Source organism: Prionailurus viverrinus, chromosome B1 (genome assembly GCF_022837055.1).
Source record: "Prionailurus viverrinus isolate Anna chromosome B1, UM_Priviv_1.0, whole genome shotgun sequence".
NCBI lineage: Eukaryota > Metazoa > Chordata > Mammalia > Carnivora > Felidae > Prionailurus > Prionailurus viverrinus.
In genome coordinates, this window is record NC_062564.1 from 17590147 (window position 1) to 17611234 (window position 21088).

At 37.8% G+C, this 21088-nt stretch overlaps 2 long non-coding RNA genes across 3 annotated transcripts in view; both read right to left on the reverse strand.

The window, feature by feature from the left end:
• The window catches only part of LOC125164460 (uncharacterized), a 96027-nt gene extending 87902 nt beyond the window's left edge, over positions 1–8125 (reverse strand). For both annotated transcript variants that reach the window (XR_007151775.1, XR_007151774.1), the window contains exon 1: positions 7956–8125. This is a non-coding gene — a long non-coding RNA (uncharacterized LOC125164460). The remainder of the gene's footprint in view (positions 1–7955) is intronic.
• A 2849-nt stretch (positions 8126–10974) lies between these two features.
• The window catches only part of LOC125164461 (uncharacterized), a 348065-nt gene continuing 337951 nt past the window's right edge, over positions 10975–21088 (reverse strand). The window contains exon 6 of the long non-coding RNA XR_007151776.1: positions 10975–11101. This is a non-coding gene — a long non-coding RNA (uncharacterized LOC125164461). The remainder of the gene's footprint in view (positions 11102–21088) is intronic.

The following is a 21088-nucleotide window of genomic DNA, read 5'->3' on the forward strand; positions in this document are numbered from 1 at the left end:
AGGTATTTATGCAAAGGACACAAAAATGCTGTTTGAAGGGGCATATGCATTCCAATGTTTATAGCAGCACTATCAACAATACCCAAATTATGAAAAAAGCCCAAATGTCCATCAATTGATGAATGGATAAAGCAGATGTGGGGTGTGCATGTAAGTGTGTGTGTGTGTGTGTGTGTGTGTGTGTGTGTGTATAATATATATATTACTCAGCTATCAAAAAGAATGAAACCTTGCCATTTGCAATGATGTGGCTGGAAGAGTGTATTATGATACTCAGCAAAATAAGCCAGAGAAACACAAATACCATATGATTTCAATCATATGTGGAATTTAAGAAACAAAACAGATGAACATAGGAGAAGGGAAGGAAAAATAAAATAAGATAAAAACATAAAGGGAGACAAACTGTAAGAGACTCTTAAATACAGAGAACAAACTGAGGGTTGCTGGAGGGGAGCATTCTGTTGGAATGCTAGATGGGTCATAGGCATTAAGGAGGGTATTTGTGATGAACACTGGATGTCATAAGTAAATGATGAATCACTAAATCCTATTCCTGAAACCCACACTATACTATATGTTAACTAACTTGAATTTAAATATAATCTTGGAAGAAAAAAACATAAAGAAGAGTTAATATCTATTCTCTTGAAACTATTCCAAATGATAAGAGAGGAAGTAAAGTTTCAAAAGACTTAAGTGAGGCCAGCATTACCCTGATATCAAAATCAGACAAAGACACTACAAGAAAACTACAAGCCAATATCCCTGATAAATACAGATGCAAAAATCCTCAACATAATATTAGTAAACCACATTTAATACGCTAAAAGCATCACTCATCATAACGAAGTGGGATTTATCTCGTGGATGCAAGGATTGTTCAATATTCACAAACCAATCAATGTGATAAACCACATTAACAAAATGAAAGATAAAAATCATATGGTCATTTCAGTTGATAGAGAAAAAGCATTTGATAGAACTCAACATCCATTCATGATAACATATCTTAATGAAGTGGGTTTAGAGGAAAATACCTGAACATATAAAAGCCCACAACTAATATCATACTCAATGGCACAAAACTGAGAGGTTTTTCTCTAAGGTCAGGCACAAGACAAGGATGTCCACTCTCACCACTTCTATTCGACATAGTACTGGAAGTCTAGTCACAGTAACCAGGCATCCAAATTGGTAAGGAAGAAGAAACACCGACACCATTTAAAGATGACATAATACTATACATAGAAAACCCTAGACTCCACCAAAAACCAGCAGAACTAATAAAGGAATTCAGTAAAGTTGCAGGATACAAAATTATATACAGAAATCTGTTGTATTTTTATACACTAATAATGAAGTACAGAAACAGAAAATAAGAAAATAATTCCATTTATAATTGTGCTAAAAAGAATAAAATACCTAAGAAGAAACTTAGTCAAGAAGGTGAAAGACCTGTACTTTGAAAAGTATGAAGTGCGGGCTCTGGGCTGATGGCTCGGAGCCTGGAGCCTGTTTCCGATTCTGTGACTCCCTCTCTCTCTGCCCCTCCCCCGTTCATGCTCTGTCTCTCTCTGTCCCAAAAATAAATAAACGTTGAAAAAAAAATTAAAAAAAAAGAAAAGTATGAAGTGTTGATGAAAGAAATTGAAGATGATGTAAAAGAGTAGAAAGATATACCATGTTCATAGATTGAAAGAATTAGTATTATTAAAATATCTATTCTACCTAAAGGAATCAACAGATTCAATGCAATCTCTATGCATATATCAATAGCATTTTTCACAGAATTAGAACAAATAATCCTAAAATTTGTATGGAACTACAAAAGACCCCAAGTGCCAAAGCAATCTTGAGAAAGAACATGGCTGGAGGTATCATAATCCCAGATTTCAAGATATATTACAAAGCTATAGTAATCAAAATCGTATGATATAGGTACAAAAACAGATGCAGAGGTCAATGGAACTGATAGAAAGCCCAGAAATAAACCCGTGCACATATGGTCAATTAACTTATGATGAAGGAGGCAAGAATATACAATTAGGAAAAACCAGGCTCTTCAATAAATGGTGTTATGAAAACTGTACAGCTACATGCAAAAGAATGAAACTGGACCACTTTCTAACACCATACACAAAAATAAACTCAAGATGGATTAAAGACCTAAATGTGAGACTTGAAACCATAAAAATCCTGGAAGAAACCATAGGCGTTAATCTCTTTGACATCAGTCTGAATAGTATTTATCTAGATATGTTTCCTCAGACAAGGGGTGGAAGGGGTTACCATTCAAAATCTATAAAGAATTTTTACAATTCAATCCACAGAAAACACAGAATCAGATTTAAAAATGGGCAGAGACCCTGAGTAGACATTTTTGCAAAGAAGACATACAGATGGCCAACAGACAAGTGAAAAGGTGCTCAACATCACTTATTATCAGGAAATTGTAACTCAAAGCCATAAGGACATATCACCTTACATTTGTCAGAATGGCTAGAATCAAAAAGTCAAGAAATAACAAGTGTTGGCCAGGTTGTGGAGAAAAGGTAACCCTTGTGCACTGTTGGTGGGAATGTAAATTGATGCAGCCATTGTGGAAAATAGTGTGCAGGTTTATCAAAAAATTAAAAATAGAAATACCATACAATTCCATAATTCCACTACTGGGTATTTACCCAAAGAAAATGAAAACACTAATTCAAAAAGATATATGCTTATGTTTACTGAAGCATTATTTATAATATCCAAGACTTGGAAGCAATCGATGTGTCCATAAATAGATGCATGGATAAAGAATATATAAAATATATATACAGTAGAATATTAGTCACAAAAGAAAGTGAAATTATGCCATTTGCAGCAACATGGATGGATCTGGAGGGTATTATGCTAATAAAATAAATCAGACAGAGAAACATACATACCATATGTTTTTAATTACATGTAGGATCTAAAAAACAAATCAAATGAACAAACAAACAAGTAGAAACAGACCTATAAATATGGAGAATTGATGGCTGCCGGAGAGGAAGGGGGATGGGCAAAATGTGTAAAGGGGAGAAGGAGGTACAGGCTTTTAGTTATCGAATCAATAACTCACAGGGATGAAAGGTACAGCACGGGGCATAGAGTCAATGGCACAGTAATAGTGTTGTATGGTGACAGATGGTAGTTACACTTGTGGTGAGCATAGCATATGCTATAGAGTTCTTCAATCATTATATGGTACACCTGAAACTAATGTAACATTGTGTGTCTACTATAGTTCAATAAAAACATTAAAAAGGTGAAGGCTATATATGAGAATCAGAAAAATACTGAATCAAGTTTTATTTTTGACCATTTAACTCCAAATATTAAATTTAATTAAGAAATAATTCAATGATTACTTCATTGAATCAATCAATTCGATCCAGTTTTCTTAGCATCTTGCGTACAAAATCCTATTCCCCATTCAGTTCTTAATTTCAAAGATTATACGTGAAAGAGGATAACTGAGTTAATAATATGGAAATTCTGATCAACTATCCTAGTCAATTTAGATGAAAGAAGCGTTTTATTTAATTTCCCAGAGAATTATCTTTTTTATTTTCTTGCACGACTGAATGAGCCTGAAGAATTTTGACCTTTTGATAGATTTTATAAGGTTACTCTTTAAGTAAACCTATACACTGTGGTGCCAAAAGACAGTGAACTTGTTATTTGTGCAAAGAGCTCAGAGCCAGAACCTGCTTCACATTCTAACTTAGCCACATTCAATATGAGCTTCATGGTAAGTTATTTAATTTGTAAGCCTGTTTCATCTTCTGTAACAGGAAAATCATAAAAACAGCTAGTACTCAGAAATAAAACAGCTACCCGTAGAAATCTGAAAACAATATGTGAAAAGCCCTTAGTAGAATGGTTAGGGTTTGTGCAAATACTTATTTTAACTTTTCATTGTTGTTGTTGGCCCACTTATGTTCACCACCGTTGAATACAAGAAAAACCCCAATTATCACAAAATTTGTAATATGTATGTCCCAGCAATATAACTTAATAAACTATTTAAATATTTTTCTTTGAAATTTTTTCAAATGACTAAATATTTGGTCGCTTATTCTATATTAAAAAAACAAATGCTGATAGTGTTATGATCATGTCTCCACTGATTTTTCTTTTTATTCAAAATTACTACCTAACTAATGTGCATATTTTCAGATAATTGCACAACAGATAATTGTGTGAACTGTACAATTCAGATTGTGCATCTGTAAAAGCACCTGTATACAAAAAGTATTTATCAGAAAACCAATTTTTTGAAATGCATTAAGTGTCCTGTGGCTTATTTTCAGACATTAAAAATTTAGTTTTAGGATATTAAAAATATAATTAATTTATCACTATCTATAAAAATGAAGCATTTCTTTTGTTCTTTTACTGGTAACTTTAAGAGTTGCTTTTAATTCTTAGCAGCACAATGTTTGAAGAAATGTTAAACTGGTAAATGAAGACAAGTTTAGAGACTTTATAAGTAAAAATTTAGAGAAATTATAGATTTAAGTGAATTGAGTTGATCACATTTTAAAATGAACAAATAAAAATAGATCAAGGTTGCAAAAAGCAAAATATATCACAAAAGTATTATCACCAAAGTCCTAGATAATGTATGAATGTAGCATACGCTTGATTGTATAATTCTAAACATAAATGATACTAAATTATCTTAGTCCTTTATCTTCCTTGAATTTTTCAGGCTTTTTTTTAAATATTGATTTATTACACTCTATACCACAAAGCAGAAATAAATCAATGGGTAAACTTTGGGAAACTAATTTTCTTCTAGAGCTGATGATTTATATAAACAATAGGTTATAAGCAGAACAATTTAGGGTATCTGCTCTTACAGTTTACTAAAGAACATATTCTAGATAAGGGTATATAAAAAAAGGTCACAGGTATATGTTGTAAGATTTCCTTATAATCACAAATTAAAAACAATTTTCAATAATGCAATGAAACTATTATGTCCTTGAAGAACAGAATCCTTATAATAATATTAGCATCTCTTTGCTCCCTCCCTCCTTTTTTTCCCTTTCTTATCTTCCTTCTTCTATCTCATTCCAAAAATATTCAAGTTGCTTACCTCTATACTAAATGCTCTTGGAAAAAGTGAACTTTTGCTATTAATTCTGTTGGATCCGTATCTTTGTTAAAGTGATTTGAAGAGACTTTATATATAACAATTAATAAATACTGGTTTACCATGTGATGGAAAGAATCAAACGTATTCAAATAAACTAATTTTATTGTAATTATTAATGGAATTGTCTTAGTTGAATTCACTCAATTCCTCACTGTGAAATGCTGAAGAAATAAAATATACTGAGAAAACATGAATCTGGATAAAAATTAGAATAGAGGGTTCAAAGGGACAGGTTGAAACATTAGCAAAACCTAGTTTCTCATCCTATGATGTTATCTACGTGGATGACTTGGGGCAGGTCACCTACCTTGTCTGGACTCGGGTGTTAACACCTGTAAAGTTTGGAGGTAGGAATTCATGATCTGTAAGGATGTTTCCAGCTGACATAAGGTGTCACAGATAGCCAATCTAAGTATTGAAAGGAGGATATTTTACTTTGATTCATGCCATCTAATGTAATGCATTGTATTGTCTCTTGTCTCTGATGAAAGCCTCATGAGAACTGCTAATGAGGAGTCAAAGGGCCTCATTGAGCTCTAGCTCAGAACTCTGTTCTTTGGGCCTCTTATCTTCACATGTTAGTGAACAGGTACATGGCTAAAGGGAGAGAAGCCCGAAGCATAAAATGAGAAAATGGTAGAAGGGGAGTATGGTTAATCTCTAACCTGAAAAGTCTGTTGTTGGACAATTGGGAATGGACCACCCACTGTAGCTAATTGCATTCTAACTGGTTGTAGCTAGGTTTTTGTTTTTAAACTTTTCACAAACTCGGTTTATAGGAACTATATATCAGGACATCAGAAATGGATTGTTACGTGCCTTATATATTTTTTGTACTAGAATCCATAGTACATAAGGATTATTTGGGGGTTATTTTTTCCTCCCCTTTATTTTTTTATACTTGTTCCTTCAGTTTGGATGAAATCTTCTCAGAGGAAGTGCAAGACTTTTTATATGCTTCAGAAAATGCATTTTGGTGTGTAACTGTGCATAAATAAGTTATAAATTAGTAACAAAGAGCAAAGTGGGAAAGTGAATTAAGTAAAAGATTTGTGATTTCAGAGGATATACTCAGGAATCTAAAAATACATCTTGTATTTAATGAGTATAACGACATGTATTATAAGTACACTGTCGTTTCAGAAAAACACTACATTTGAATTTGTGAAAATAGCCTACTAATTTATAGTATGTGGCATGCAGTTGGAGAATGAATGAATGAATGAATGATTGGGAGAAAAGAGAGAATGATGGGAAGGTTACTTTATTTATATCAGAGTCATTCTAGGGAGGAAATTGATCACGGACCATAGAATGTGTACAATTTCCCTTTATGGAGCAATGATTACCAAACATTTTACCGTCATGGATCTTAAGGTTTGAAGAGTTTTATCTGCTAAACACAATAAATTTATTTGGTGGAAGTTTGGTTTTTTTCCTTTCTAATAACAATGACGTAGAATCATAGTATTGACAGACCGATTGCATGTTAGATTCGTTACCTATTCAGGTAATAGAGCACAGTGTTGACAGCATGGATTTGTAATGGACAGCCATGGACTCTTAAGCCCAGTGCCTTGGTTGAGACCCCAGTTCATTAGCGGTGTGGTTTTAAATGAGTTTTTAAAAACTGTTTCGTGTCTTAATTTCCTCATCCTAAAGAGTGGGATAATATCCCATGCAAATTCATGTTGTATCCCATGCAAATTCATGTTGTTTTGAATTAACCCATGAAAAGCACCCAGAACAGTGTCTAGAACACAGCAAGAACTCCTCATTACATGATCTGAGTGCTTACAAAGATTATTCCCAGTATTTGTAGGAGCATGCCACAGTCAGCATTATGCCCAATTCACAGATGAGAAAACTGAGACCTGTTGAGATTAAAAATCACCCAGGTTACCAAAGACTGTTCAGGTCTAGACCTAAATCCTGTTTCTTTGCTCTTGTCTCTCTTCTTCCTCCCTTACTTTTCCTTTTCTCTGTAATAGAAATTCTGATCCGCAAGAGATAAGGAGTGCTGCCACATGACGTCCATTTAATTCCCGGCAGAATCAAAGGTGCCCAACATTTCAATTAGCCTGTGCAACTCTTTTGAAAGTGAACTTGCAATTTCTGTTTAACTCTTAGAAATACTGGAAATAGCTTAAGGGACTCCTCCATTTCTTTCGGATCAGGGATCCCTTTATAAGCGGTTTATGTAAAAGAGAGCATCCAGCTGGCTATTTCATAATTCCTGGCACTTCAGTTTTAGTTAAATCATTTAAATATCGCCATAAATAAGATTATAAGGGAAGGTAAAAAGTCTTGTTTACTTTTTTAAATGTAGAATTCTTGGTTTTATAATGTGCCAAGTATTAAGATCACGGACGTTTTCAAAAGTCTGTATCACAACTGCCTTGAGGTACAACGAAAACTTTCTGCAAATGATGACTTACTCCATACAAAGCCCAGGACACACATTCTTTCTGTTTCTGTTTCAGAAGAAAAAAGCACCAGCGCCATGGCCACCGCTAGTCCTAACATTAACACTGAGGTTTGTAATCCATTTTCTGCCTTTTCTGGCTGCTGCTGTTATTATTAAGGCGCAGGCTGGGCGGGCCCCAGGGCCACACACAGACAGCGTTCGTGTGTGACAGTATCTTTTATGGAGCAAAGAGAGACACACCCTCACAAAGGGAGGGAGGCCAGAAATGAAGCAAAGCCACAGAATACCCCTCATTATCCTAACCACCCACAGAACCGGGAAATGGAAACTCACGTCTTGGCTGGAGCCGGAGGAAGGCAAAGGCTGAATAATGGGTAAGTCCTGCGAAGTTAAAATATGGTGACTTGAAGAATCCAAATATCCTTTTTCTAAAGTAGGACCTACTTATTCACGTCTCTGACTTTGGGGAATGGGACTTCATCGACCCTATCCCTACAGCTCACCACTGGTTCTGTGCTGTAAGAAAATACCCTGTGCCTTGAGGCACTTACTGGGTCTGAGCTCCCGCCCCTTCCGCCAGGCCCAGGTGGCGCTTTTCTTCCCACCTTTCTTTTCCTGAGACTCTTCCGCCTCATACTGCTGTCCTGAGTGGTGGTGTTTCCCTGTGCCCCTCCCTCCGTCTTCTCTGCCCTCTCCTTGGTGTGCCGCCTGCTTTCCCCGTAGTTTGGCCGAACACTTCCACTTTTGTCTTTGAAAAGTCTTCAGGTTCCACGTCCTCCTTTGGGATTTCTGGTCACTCAGTGAAGCAACCTGTCCATCCCCACTGCTTATGGATCTCACTCCTGCCTTCCCGAGGAGCAGCTGGCCTTGCCCCTGGCCTCACCCGGTGGCTGCCTTTGTGATAAGCAGCCCTTTTCCCCTCGTGGCTCCTGCTAGGAGACATTGGTCTTGGAAGATGCCCCAGGAGAACTTTCCTGTCTCTGAGTGATATGTTAAAGCACAGGTCACCGGTAAGGATAAAACCACAAGTTAATTTATACCACCAAAGCTGTTGGTGCTTCTCAAATCCCAAAGAATGCAGGGTCTAATACAATCCTGCTGCTTATTTGAGTGAATACATGAACTGGTGATCAAGGTCAGTGGCACGAGAGGTTGGAAGGATACTGCGGACGGTTCACATTCTGTAGAGTTTCACCCAGGGCAGGTGCTACTGGACAGAAAATAAATTCTTAACCCCCGATGTTGATGCCAGTTGTATTCATTAAAGGGCTTGATTTTGGCTGCCACTTTCCCAATGTTTTTGGTGCTGTCATTTTCTGGCTATAAAAATTTTTTTTCTGATTTTTTTTTTTTTTTTTTTTAACAGAGCCTTAAGCTCTTCGGAGTAAATGTACTATGTGAAGCTGTGAAATCTGTCAAAATGGCAACACAGCTTTATGGAGTATTTTTATTAGTTATATAGTTCATTTTTCCCCCAGTTTCTATATGAGTTCTGAGGTTAGCCTGGAAAATTTGTCCTTTTTTAAAAAAAAATATAACTTATAGGGGCGCCTGGCTGGCGGAGTCAGTAGAGCATGTGACTCTGAATCTCAAGGTCGTGAGTTCAAGCCCCACGACATAGGGCATGAAGACAACTTAAAAAAATAAAAATTAAAAACGTAAAAAATAAAAATATAACTCATAAAAATAGTACATGTTCATGGTAAAGTCAAACAAACAAAAATAAACCCAATAGTTCAGCAGAAGATGAAACATAAAACCTTCCCTCCAGCCTCATTCTGCAGAGCCGTGGTCCCTGACTGGGGACAGTTTTGCCTTCCAGGGGACATTGGGCACTTTCTAGAGACATTTCTGGTTGTCATAATGGAGAGGGGGTGCTCCTGCTACTGGCATGTAGCAGGGGGGTACAGAGTTGCTGCTAACCATCCTACAGTGCCCAGGACAGTCTCCACAGCAAAGATTATCCAGCCTGACCTGTCATCAGTGCCTCTACGGAGGTGCCCTGCCCTAGACTGACGACTATTAGCTGTGGTTTACATATTCTTCCAGAAAGTGTAAAATGTATATGTATATTTTTTCATTTTTTTTAAACAAACAGATTGAGCGTATCCCCAATAATCTGCAACTTGCTTTTTGCACTCCACAATGTCTCGCTTATTTTTCCATATTGAGACGTACAATTTACCTCATTATTTTAAACGGTCGAATGGTTTTCAATTGGCTCGTTATCCCATAAAGTATTTAACCAGCTCTCAAAAGTAGATAATTTGGTTGTCTTTCATTTTTCCTCACTATAAACGAATCTGCCAGGAAGGGTTTGAAAGAGAAAGAGAATCGTACAAAGGGCTGGATTCTCCACGGTGCTTTTGTTTGCTTTACTTTTGCTCAAAGTCTGACTTAGAGGTGACATTCACAATGAGAGGGGTGAATCAGTCTCTGCTTTCCAAACCCCAGTCTTCTCTTGACCGTATCACACAGGAGTGTGGGAGGAGGAAATAAGAGCAATTTTTTTTTTTTTTTTTTAACCACACCATGGTGGAGTTTCTCCAATAGACGTTTTTAATGTCTCGCTTACAAGCCAGCAAATGAAGGCAGCTGTGGAAATGTTAGGCTTAGGGGGCTCGCCGTATCTGAATCACATCCAAAACTTTTTAAAGAACCCGGATTAGGTTTAAAATATGCTAGAGATTTAGGTTATCCCTTAGGTTACTAAAGAAGCAACCACTTCAAAGGCAGCCCCTCACTAAGTTTGTCTTCTTTTCCCCCCCTTGAATGAGGTCAGTCCAGGAGTTCAGTCAGCTGACATCTTCTGCTGCTTTCTTGCGTCTACTCTCATTTTGGATTACAAAACTGGGGCTTATACATGTTACATCGTTGGTTATGAAAGGAACATCTGATTCCAAACTACACAGTGTTGCTATTGTTTGGGTAGGGATGCTCACATTGATCATTTAAGGTAAATGTTATTTTCATGACCCCAAAGAGGAGGCTCCCACAAGGAAAATACTATGTAATGATTTCCACTTTGCAAGAACATAACTGACCCCAAGTGCAGTATGTTTTAACTCTTTTTTTTTAAAATGATTTTACCCTATATTTTTTTAAGTTTATTTATTTTGAGAGACAGAGGAGAGAGAGTGTGGGGAAGGGGCAGAGAGAGAGAGACAGAGAGAGAGAGAGAGAGAGAGAGAGAGAGAGAGAGAGAGAGAGAGAGAATCCCAAGCAGGCTCCACACTAATAGCACGGAGCCCCGGTTGGGGCTCAACTTCATGAACCTCACGAACCATGAGATCATGACCTGAGTGGCAATCAAGAGACGCTTAAGGAAGGAGCCCACCCAGGTGCCCCTGCTTTAACTCTTAAACCATGTGGACTTACCTCTTTCCTCCCACTTCAAGCAGCATGGAATGTGCTTTTCTGTCAAATTTGTTTGTGCTTCTCGTGCCAAAACTGGTCAAAGTTCATAACTGAAGGAATTGCTTTAAAAGAAGAAATCATTGTTTTAAGAAACTCTTGCTTCCCACCTATAGGGGTTGCAACATTTCTCTGTTAAAATGCAAAAACAAAATGGGAAAACTGCTTTCCATTGTCCCTCCCTTTAAATATATTTATATCAGTTGTTACGTCTTAACCTGTTACACTCTTTCTTTAGACTTGCTGCATTTTACCCATGGCAACGGGCCGCCATCCCCATATAAACAGCTTCCTGCTTTTTCCACAGAGATAAAAATAAAAGAGTAAAAGTGACCAACTGTCTTGTAAGGCCTCAAATATAAACAGGATTATTTTTAAGGGCTCTCAGAAATGTCTGGAAGTCGCTGTAGGTTGTGAAGGGCTGGTACTGAACTCCTTGGCTCCCTGTTTATGATTTTGCTGTGCATTCCCTAAGGGCTCTCTCGTGGATGAAATGAAAGGCCACACATGAAGGGCAAGCAGGGTCCAAAAGTCAGTTATTGCTTCCCCTGCCAATGATTCACTAAGTGAATAATTCACTCATTTCTTCCATCTGATAAAGTGACTTGACATGAAGGAGTGGCAAAGTTGTCTTATCTTCTCGGGAGCAGGAAGCTGTCACGACAGGGCCGTAGCCAAGTCTACTTGCAATGTTTCTCCTTAAATTCTTCGTGAGGGCGCACTTACCAGGGCTCCGTGGTTGGAAGACAAGCAGATGGGAAAGGCCTAACTGTGCAGGTAGCAGAGTGAATGGGCAAAAGGGACTTAACACAAGAAGACCGGTTAGGAGAGAACAGGAATGGGTCAAAAGTTTTCTTCATTTGGACTATGAACTTTCCTTACCTTTGAACAATGACATGTTTTAGATGTCATGGCAGAAGTTTAAAAGGGTGTTTAATGATGTCTAAGAAAGAAGTATTCTTCTTCTTTTTTTAAATCCCTTTCCCTGGGGATTAAAAGTCCGGGAAGATTCTCAACGAGGGACCCACACAAAGCTCAGCCAACCGGTCCCTACTCCTGCTCTTCTCCTAGGCCGTTTTCCCACATCTTTCTCAGCTGACTTTCCTCAGAGTAATTGGTGAATTGTCAGAACATCGTATAGCAACATTATCCAAAAACGATTTGTATTTGTTATATCTCACCATCCCTAGGTGGTATTAAATAGCTCAAGAGATAAGACATTCTCTTCCTAAACTTCTATACCATAGTTTAAAATGGTGCCTTGCACATGAGTTAGCCTCTTTCCAGTTAATGTCTTTAGGTTTTGGAGAGTGATAAGAATGAAGAACAAAAAGTGTAATTTCCATGTCCTGCTTTGTGCCATCACAGCATTATTAAAAATAATAATAATAAAAAAAAATCTCTTCATTCTCAACTTCAGTGCTAAGTGAACTGAGTTCTTACCAAAACAAAACAGAAAATAACTTATTTGCACAATTCAGGATTTTAAGTTTGCATGCCTAGAGAGTTGCATAAAAATAGTACAGGGCTAAACCTTCCAGGGAAGTTATTTTTTTCTAACAGAACAATTACTGAAAATTGGGACTGAAATTATAGTTTGCACATTTGTAATGCACTGAAATTCCCTTCTACTTGACTCTGAAAAGCATTGTACTATATCCAATTGTGGGGATGGAATACAATTACCACAGGAGATTTCTGATATCATTCTTAAACCAAAATGCTGCCTGTTACACATGGAAACTCCATGAATGGGGAAAGGTAGCAAAGCAAGGTGACATTAGTTGAATTAATGCTTTGTGAATTATGTCCTTTCTTAATGGAAAGGAACAAATTTTCCACTTTTTGTACATTTTAAAAATATACATATATGTCCTATTATGCATATGTACACTATACAAATCCACATATTGTATTTTTGAGTTTACTCTCACATATTATAATTTGGTACTAAAAGCTGTGTCAGGGGCGCCTGGGTGGCACAGTCGGTTAAGCGTCCGACTTCAGCCAGGTCACGATCTCGCGGTCCGTGAGTTCGAGCCCCACGTCGGACTCTGTGCTGACAGCTCAGAGCCTGGAGCCTGTTTCCGATTCTGTGTCTCCCTTTCTCTCTGCCCCTCCCCCATTCATGCTCTGTCTCTCTCTGTCTCAAAAAAATAAATAAACGTTAAAAAAAAATTTATAAAAGCTGTGTCATAAGGACATATTCCTACAACTTTTTAACATAAAAAACTTTTGAATTAAAAGGGACTTAAAAAGAAATCACTTTTTTTCCCCCAGAGATAGACCAAATTTTCCATGATCATACACCAGTTATTTATAAACAGTAAATAGCAATGCCCTGGGAAGGGAATCTCAGGGAAGTCAAATTAGTTTTTTAAAAATGACTCCTGATTGATTGTATATTTCATGAAACTTTTAGCAACTTGCTTTTCCTTAATATGCAAATGTCCCTGCTCCCAGATTTTCCCTGTAGCCCTATCTCTTTGGTTCTAATAGCTCACTTATTGTCTCATTTGTCAAAATGGGCTGTTAGTATATGTTACCTCTCTGAATGTTATCCATTTCTTACATTTGGTTCATTTCTTGTAAGCTTTTATAAAAGCCCATGTGTATGTGTATTACTTCATTTACTGATGTGGTTCAATATACACTTTTGTGGCATTTCTGCCCAAAGTACCTATCTTGAATCTAATCATGAAGAAACATTGGACAAACCCAATCTGAAGGACTGTACAACATGGATGACGTATAGGCTTTGAAAACAATGGCAAAACACACAGAAAGGCCAAGTGACTAAACAGACGGGAGCATTAGATGTCATGGGTGATCCTGGCTCACATCCTAGACTTAGAGGGGCAAAAAAGCTATAATGGATATTATTGAGACAATTGGCAACATTTGGAGATGGACTATAGACAATTACATTAATGTTGAATTTTTCTTTTTTTTTTTTTAAAAAAAAAGTGTTTATTTATTTTCAAGAGAGAGAGCCTGAGGTGGGGGAGGCACAGAGAAAGAAAGAGACAGAGGATCTGAAGTGGGCTCCGAGCTGACAGCAGCAAGCCTGATGTAGGGCTCAAACTCACAAACTGTGAGATCATGACCTGAGCTGAAGTTGGATGCTCAAGTGATTGAGCCACCCAGGCACCCCTAAATTTTCTGTTTTTCATAATTGCACTATGGTTAAAGAAGGGAGCACCTCTGTTCTTAGAAATTACATGCTGATGGGGCGCCTGGGTGGCGCAGTCGGTTAAGCGTCCAACTTCAGCCAGGTCACGATCTCGCGGTCCGTGAGTTCGAGCCCCGCGTCGGGCTCTGGGCTGATGGCTCAGAGCCTGGAGCCTGTTTCTGATTCTGTGTCTCCCTCTCTCTCTGCCCCTCCCCCGTTCATGCTCTGTCTCTCTCTGTCCCAAAAATAAATAAACGTTGAAAAAAAAATTAAAAAAAAAAGAAATTATATGCTGAAGTGTTTAAGTGTAAAGGGGATGATGCCTATAACGTGCTCTCATATGATTTGTAAAAAAAAATATATATAATACATATATATATACATATATATGTATATATATATATATGTTTTATATAATGAGGGACAAAGAGAAATTCAGCAGAGGGGGTAAATGTAACAAACAGTAAGCCTGTGTAAAGTGTATACTGAACTTCATGATATTTTTGCAACTTTTGTAAGTTTGGAATTACATGAAAATAAAAACTTAGTGAAATGAGTAATAAATATTTAATTTATTGTATTATATTATTCACCTTTCTTAGGACATAACTTAGGGCTTACTATTGTGGGGAATAATAGTCCTTATGTTCATATATATATATTTTCTAAATCTGTTCTTGGGGTCCACATCACGCACCACAAGAGCACCAGCTTTTACAAAACCTTCTGCTAAAATTAATGAGGAATCTGGTGCAGTGTTAATTTTGAATAAAAAAGATGTGAGTTGAATGACAGCACCAGCTGACGGGAGGCATTAATACTGTTTGATTCCATGCTGGCAGAACACATCCAGCTGTGGGGGCCTGGGAGGCCTGGAGGAGAAAAATGTGAAAAGAAGAAGTTTTGTAAAATGCATGTAGTCTGGAAAATAAGGAATGCTAATTATTTTTCAAGAATTTTGGAAGGAAAATTAAAGCCTAGTAGAAGCATGGAAATCAGAGTAGAAAGAGAAGTATGAAAAATGTTAAACTTGTTTCTTTTAGCTGTGGTCTTTTGTGCTATTAATTAGCCTTTTCTGTCTTTTACTTTCAATTAAATGCAGCTCTCTCTAGGTTTCGTTTTTATGATCAGAGAACAAAGTCCAGCCTTTCTGACACATTAGGGTGTAATAACTGGGAATATATATACTAGATGATATGTAATGTATATATCATTCAAAAAACATTTGTTGAACATACTGAACTATATATTAGCCATTGAACTAGATCCTAACAGACTCTAAAGATACAAAGACTAATAATAACCTAAGGTCTGTATTTTGTAGGAACAAACAGTGTGAAGTTCATAGTGGAGGAGACAGTTACACAGATTATGAGAAGATTAAAATTCTGTGTAGTAGACTAAACGTTGTGATGGGCGTGCAGTGTTCTGCGAACTGACGTTAGGGTCATTTGGGGAGGAGTGGTTATCAGGGAAAATTCCAAGAAGAGTCTTAGGTCCAGGGAATAGTAAAGATAAGTCCAAGAAGTGAGCGCGGGGATGGTAAGCATTTCTCCACTTTCCACTTTTCTGACCCCTTGGAAGGCATAATCAAGTGATTTTAGATTGCTGTGTCTGTAATTTGAGTTCAAGCCTTTAGCAGTCAAATTGTAGACGTTCCGCATCTTCGTGTCCTTTCTGAGGCCTTGGCAGACTTACTCTAGGGTTTTTCTGGGTCTGCAACTTGGCATTGGTGTGACCTCCGAAGCCACTAGACTGAAGCTTTTCTGTTTCATGGCATCCACATCTGCTGCCCTGCTGGGGTTCCTGGGACAAGTTTGGGGACCAGTCCAGCCATTGATTAAGGAATCACCCCTTTTAAATTACAGATAGCTTTTAATGAGCATGGCCTTCATTGTCCTGGGGCTATCTGAAGCATCCATGTCTAAGATGCCATAGTGCACTCTGCCCACAGGACTCACCATTTAGAAGGCGCTCTGTCATTATCTCTTTAATATCACCCCTTCAGCTTTTTTTTGTTAAACTTGGTTTGAAAATATGATAGATCTTGCTTTCTTTATTCTTAAAGTTTCTTAAACTCTTTTTGATATTTTTCTTTTTCACTCCATTAGCTGAATTTAGGATAGTTTCTTTGGAGATTTCTTCCAGTTTACCAATTTTCTCTTCAGTTGTATCTATTCCCTTTACTCTGTCCATGGAGTTTTTAATTTTTAAGACTTCTATTTGATTCTTTTTTTTTTTTTAATTTTTTTTCAACGTTTTTTTATTTTATTTTTGGGACAGAGAGAGACAGAGCATGAACGGGGGAGGGGCAGAGAGAGAGGGAGACACAGAATCGGAAACAGGCTCCAGGCTCCGAGCCATCAGCCCAGAGCCTGACGCGGGGCTCGAACTCACGGAGTGCGAGATCATGACCTGGCTGAAGTCGGATGCTTAACCGACTGCGCCACCCAGGCGCCCCTATTTGATTCTTTTAAAAATTCTTTTTTCTCTCTGTAGTCTCATGTTCCTGGCTATTTTCAAATTCTTATTTTATTAGTTTATGATTACAAGCATAGTTACACTATATTCTGTACCTAAAAATTCTAATATTTGAAGTTATTGTGGTTATTTTCTGCTGTCTTTTGTTTTGGTTGACTTTATCTTGTATTGTTTCCTTGGATGTTTGTGACTCTTGTTACAGGAACTCACATTCTTTTTAATCATGGAATTTCATTAAGTTCTAGATTAAAATAATGTTCCTTCAAAGAGAGTTTGTATTTGCTTTTTTCCAGCCATCCTGGACACACATACTCTTTAACTGGCCCACTTTAAATAAAATTTCTCTCCTAAAAGATCTGAATCACATAGGTAGGTGAATTTGAACTTAAATGACATAAATTCTCAATATATCTTCTTCTTTAACTTCTCCTTCTTCTTTTGCGTTGCTCCAGGGTTGAGTTAGGAAAATTTTTGTGCCGTCCATTTCTATGAAGGGGGTTTATTTTTCATTTGTCCTAAGGCAGAGCATGTGTAGCTCTTTAGTGTCTCAGCACGACGCGGACATAGCTTCCCATTTACTTTCCCATCGTGGCACGTATTTATCTCCTGTCCTCTACACTCCGTGCAGCTGTCATGGTGGAAAGTCAAGGTTTTCAGTGCTTAGCTCAACCCCTCAGAGGGAAAGCTGGCTTTGGCTCTTGCTTAATTCCTGGGTTTCTTCTTTCATTTTAATTTTGGCCTCTGTGGATTCTGTTCATTTGCGCCAGCTTAGCAATGCAATTAAAGATGTATTTTTTTTCTTAATTCAACATTTTAGTCATTTTCATTGGCAAGGTCTTTCAAAATATCTGATCTATAAGAGCGCCAGAAACAGAAGTTGGCTCTAAGCTTTCTAGCAGGCACTGAGAAGAGGGAAATCTAATCAATTACATGGTCACAAGGGCCAGGAGAAAAATGATGCTCAGTTGCTTTGGAGAGATACAACAATTTTTGGCACTGAGGCCAGACTGGGATTTCTCTCAGCAGCCATTCTAACAGGCACCCTCGTCTTTCTTGTTGCTTGGATGATCCAGGAAGCCGTTCCATCAGTCTTTAGAACTGATGTCCTTTAGAGTGCCAAAGCTAGGTGGTATGTGGCAGTGAAGAAGATCCTGGAAGATAAATTGCACTTTCCACTTAGTGTTATACTCGGTAAAATGGGTCCCAAAGTGATGCGGCTTTCCCAAGAGGCTTGTGAATCATCCTGCCTATTCTCACAGTTTCTTAGACATGCTTAAGACAGACTGGAATCTCTTACAGCCCAGGCCCAGAAGGTAATTTTTTACTTAAGCAGCACAGAGTTGGCCTCTAAATGACATGGGTGGAATGGGTCTACATCCATGTAGTAAAACTGAGTCATAGCACCTTTTACAGCCTTCTTTATGGTATAGTTCAACCACCTAAAGACATGTCTCTAGATAAGCTGAAATCAAAGATCAAAATGTTTTGCAATTAATGCTTTCTGTAATTGTGGGGCGCCTGGGTGGCTCAGTCGGTTAAGCATCCGACTCTGGGTTTTGGCTCGGGTCATGATCTCACGTTCTTGAGTTTCAGCCCCATGTTGGGCTCTGTGCTGACAGCGCAGAGCCTGGAGCCTATTCGAATTCTGTGTCTCCCTCTCTCTCTCTCTCTCTCTCTGCCCCTCACCCGCTCACACTCTGTCTGTCTCTCTCTCTCAAAAATAAACATTAAAAAAAAAAAAAGAGAATACTTTCTGTAATTGTTAGCTATTATATGTTTTATATCCTGTTCTAGTTATATTTGAGTGCAGTTTGCTGGTAATTAAAAGTGTATAAGGTGAAAGAATACTTACTTGATGTGATGGGACTGCTAAGATTAAAGAAGTGAACAATTACTAATTACATCAAAATTGGGCCAGTTGTGAGTGATATTTGGCTAAACTTGCTTTCTAGACTAGTGAGTGGATTATATGGCAAATGGAATTCTAGATTTATATTTCAATTTAAATGAAAATATGTGGAAATATTAAAAAAAAACTATTGGCAAGGCAAGCCAGGTGAATCTTATTCTGAGAACAACACTAAAAACACAGTTATTTAAAGCTTTTCTACCTGGGAGAATTCAGAAGGAAAAAAGTTTATGTTATAAAGTAAGAAAAGTTCAGTGAATTGGTGATAGCAATTATCAAGAAGGGATTTTTGGGGTGGGAATAAACTTCAGTCAAGGGAGAAATGACTGCTTTGCAATTTCAGCTGGATTTTAGGAAAGAAACAAAGGGTTGAAAGCAATTGTGTGAGTTCCCTTATCCTGTACAGTGAAAACAGAACTAACACTCTTGTCATATCTCAGAAATAATAAAAATACTGTAAGGTTTCCATGAAGTGAGTTTGAAAATCTGTGAAATAAACCATTCCTTATTGGATCGGACCCCTGCTGAAGAAAAGCCTTTCATAACAGATGGTGATTCTGGCCACGTTGTGAGTTTAACAAAAGCTCTTACCTATTTCTGAAACTGTTGGCTTCAGTAAACTTACTAAATTATACTCTTCGTCTTAATTTTTAATGCAGCTATTCTTTTATCTCTCTTATAGCATGGGTGATAAAAGGAACTTAAAATTTATAGTCAAGTCTTCTGTTCTTCAGGGTTTCTGTGGAGGTTCTTCTGGTTTCTAACCATTTTTCCCCATCTTAGACAAGTTCTCCACAATGGCATAAAGGTGACCCAGCAGGTAGAATATATAGATTCCCACCTTTGCTTCATAAGCAGAAAATTACTGTTCTTGGCTTCAGGGATTCCCCCCCACCCCCACCCCAGCCCCAAGAATAAGAAATCGTGTTTTGCCAGCTTGAAGAGCTCTGTTCCTAAGCACCAGACTTCACTGTGAATGTTCAAGCCCGTGAGTAAATTCTACATCTACAATTTTGTCAAAATTTAGAGAAAGAGCTTGAAGAATAACCATTTCCTTTCTCATCTCCACTCGACTGGAGCTGAATCAGTTCCAATAATGTTACCACATTGGTTTCCCACTGACCATTTTCACACGAATTTGGAAAGCACATAAAGAAATAATTGTTTTCAAGGGTGTGTCCTCGTGAAAAATGCACGAGCTGTACACTTACTATTTGTATGCTTATGGTCATATATTACACAATTAAAATGTTTAATGCAAAAAAAAAAGAAAGAATTGTTTAATCCAAAGATGCTTTAAACTATGATAGGACAATAATCACCCACTTTAAGGGTAGGAATGGCTTTTAGTTTTGAACTTAAGCTGTTATGTTACTTTAAGGAGGGGAAGCAGGGGCGACCATACTGATACTCAAAAACATGTCTGTAAATTTGGAAATCAAATGGAAATACTCTTTTAAATTTATGAAGTAAAACAATGCGGAATTCCTCATTCACTTATTCATGCGAATGATGAGATTTCTTTGGGTGGTGGTTTTCTTTCCCCACAGTATAAAATCTAATTTAAGTGAATTTCCTCCTCAAGATTTGGGTATAAAACATCAAGACTTACCTGATTTCTCTTCCTTTTTTTAATGTTTACTCATTTTTGAGAGAGCGAGCGAGTGAGCACAAGTGGGGAGGGGCAGAGAGAGAGGGAGACACAGAATCCAAAGCAGGCTCCAGGCTCTGAGCTGTCAGCACAGAGCCCCATGTGAGGCTTGAACTCATGAGCTGTGAGATCATGACCTGGGCCGAAGTTGGAGACTTAACCAGCTGAGCCACCCAGGTGCCCCATTTTATTTTCTATTTAAGTATTATATTTTCCAAACTTATGACTTCATATTAGTCACATTTTAGGATTTTCAGAAAATTTCAAAAGGTCCTCACCCACATAGGAAATATGATTTACAAATGACCACTCATGCATTGGTTCAGGTATAAATGATCTTTCAGTGCTGATTGGTTTAAAAGTCTTCTTCACAAATGAAAGCGCATAAAGAACCTATAGGATCAATGCTCTTTACTGGGATAATCTTTCCCATATTGTAGAAATCCGTTCTCTTAGGTCTGTAGGTTGATCAGGAGGGTAGAAGGTGTGCAGTGATTGGTGGAAGCTGTTTTTGTCTGCTTAGCATCATTCCCCATCCCCTTCCTTCTATGCCTTCCCCATTCTTAGTGCTCCAGGTGGTGATGTCAATCAGAATGGCCAATCCCCATTTAGTGGGCGAGTGGGTAACCAAGGCTAGCTATTAGAGTGCCAAGGATTAACTCAAGAATGTACGTGTGACTCAAGAAAGATAAATTAGTGTCTTTTCTGAGATTGATATAGGGTTTTAATGGGTGGGGAACATATAATTCCACCATGACTGGTAAGCAGGGCCAATGTGCATCTGGGGCTGATGAATGCCATCATGTCTGACACACACAGGAAAAGCCTGCTTGCGATAC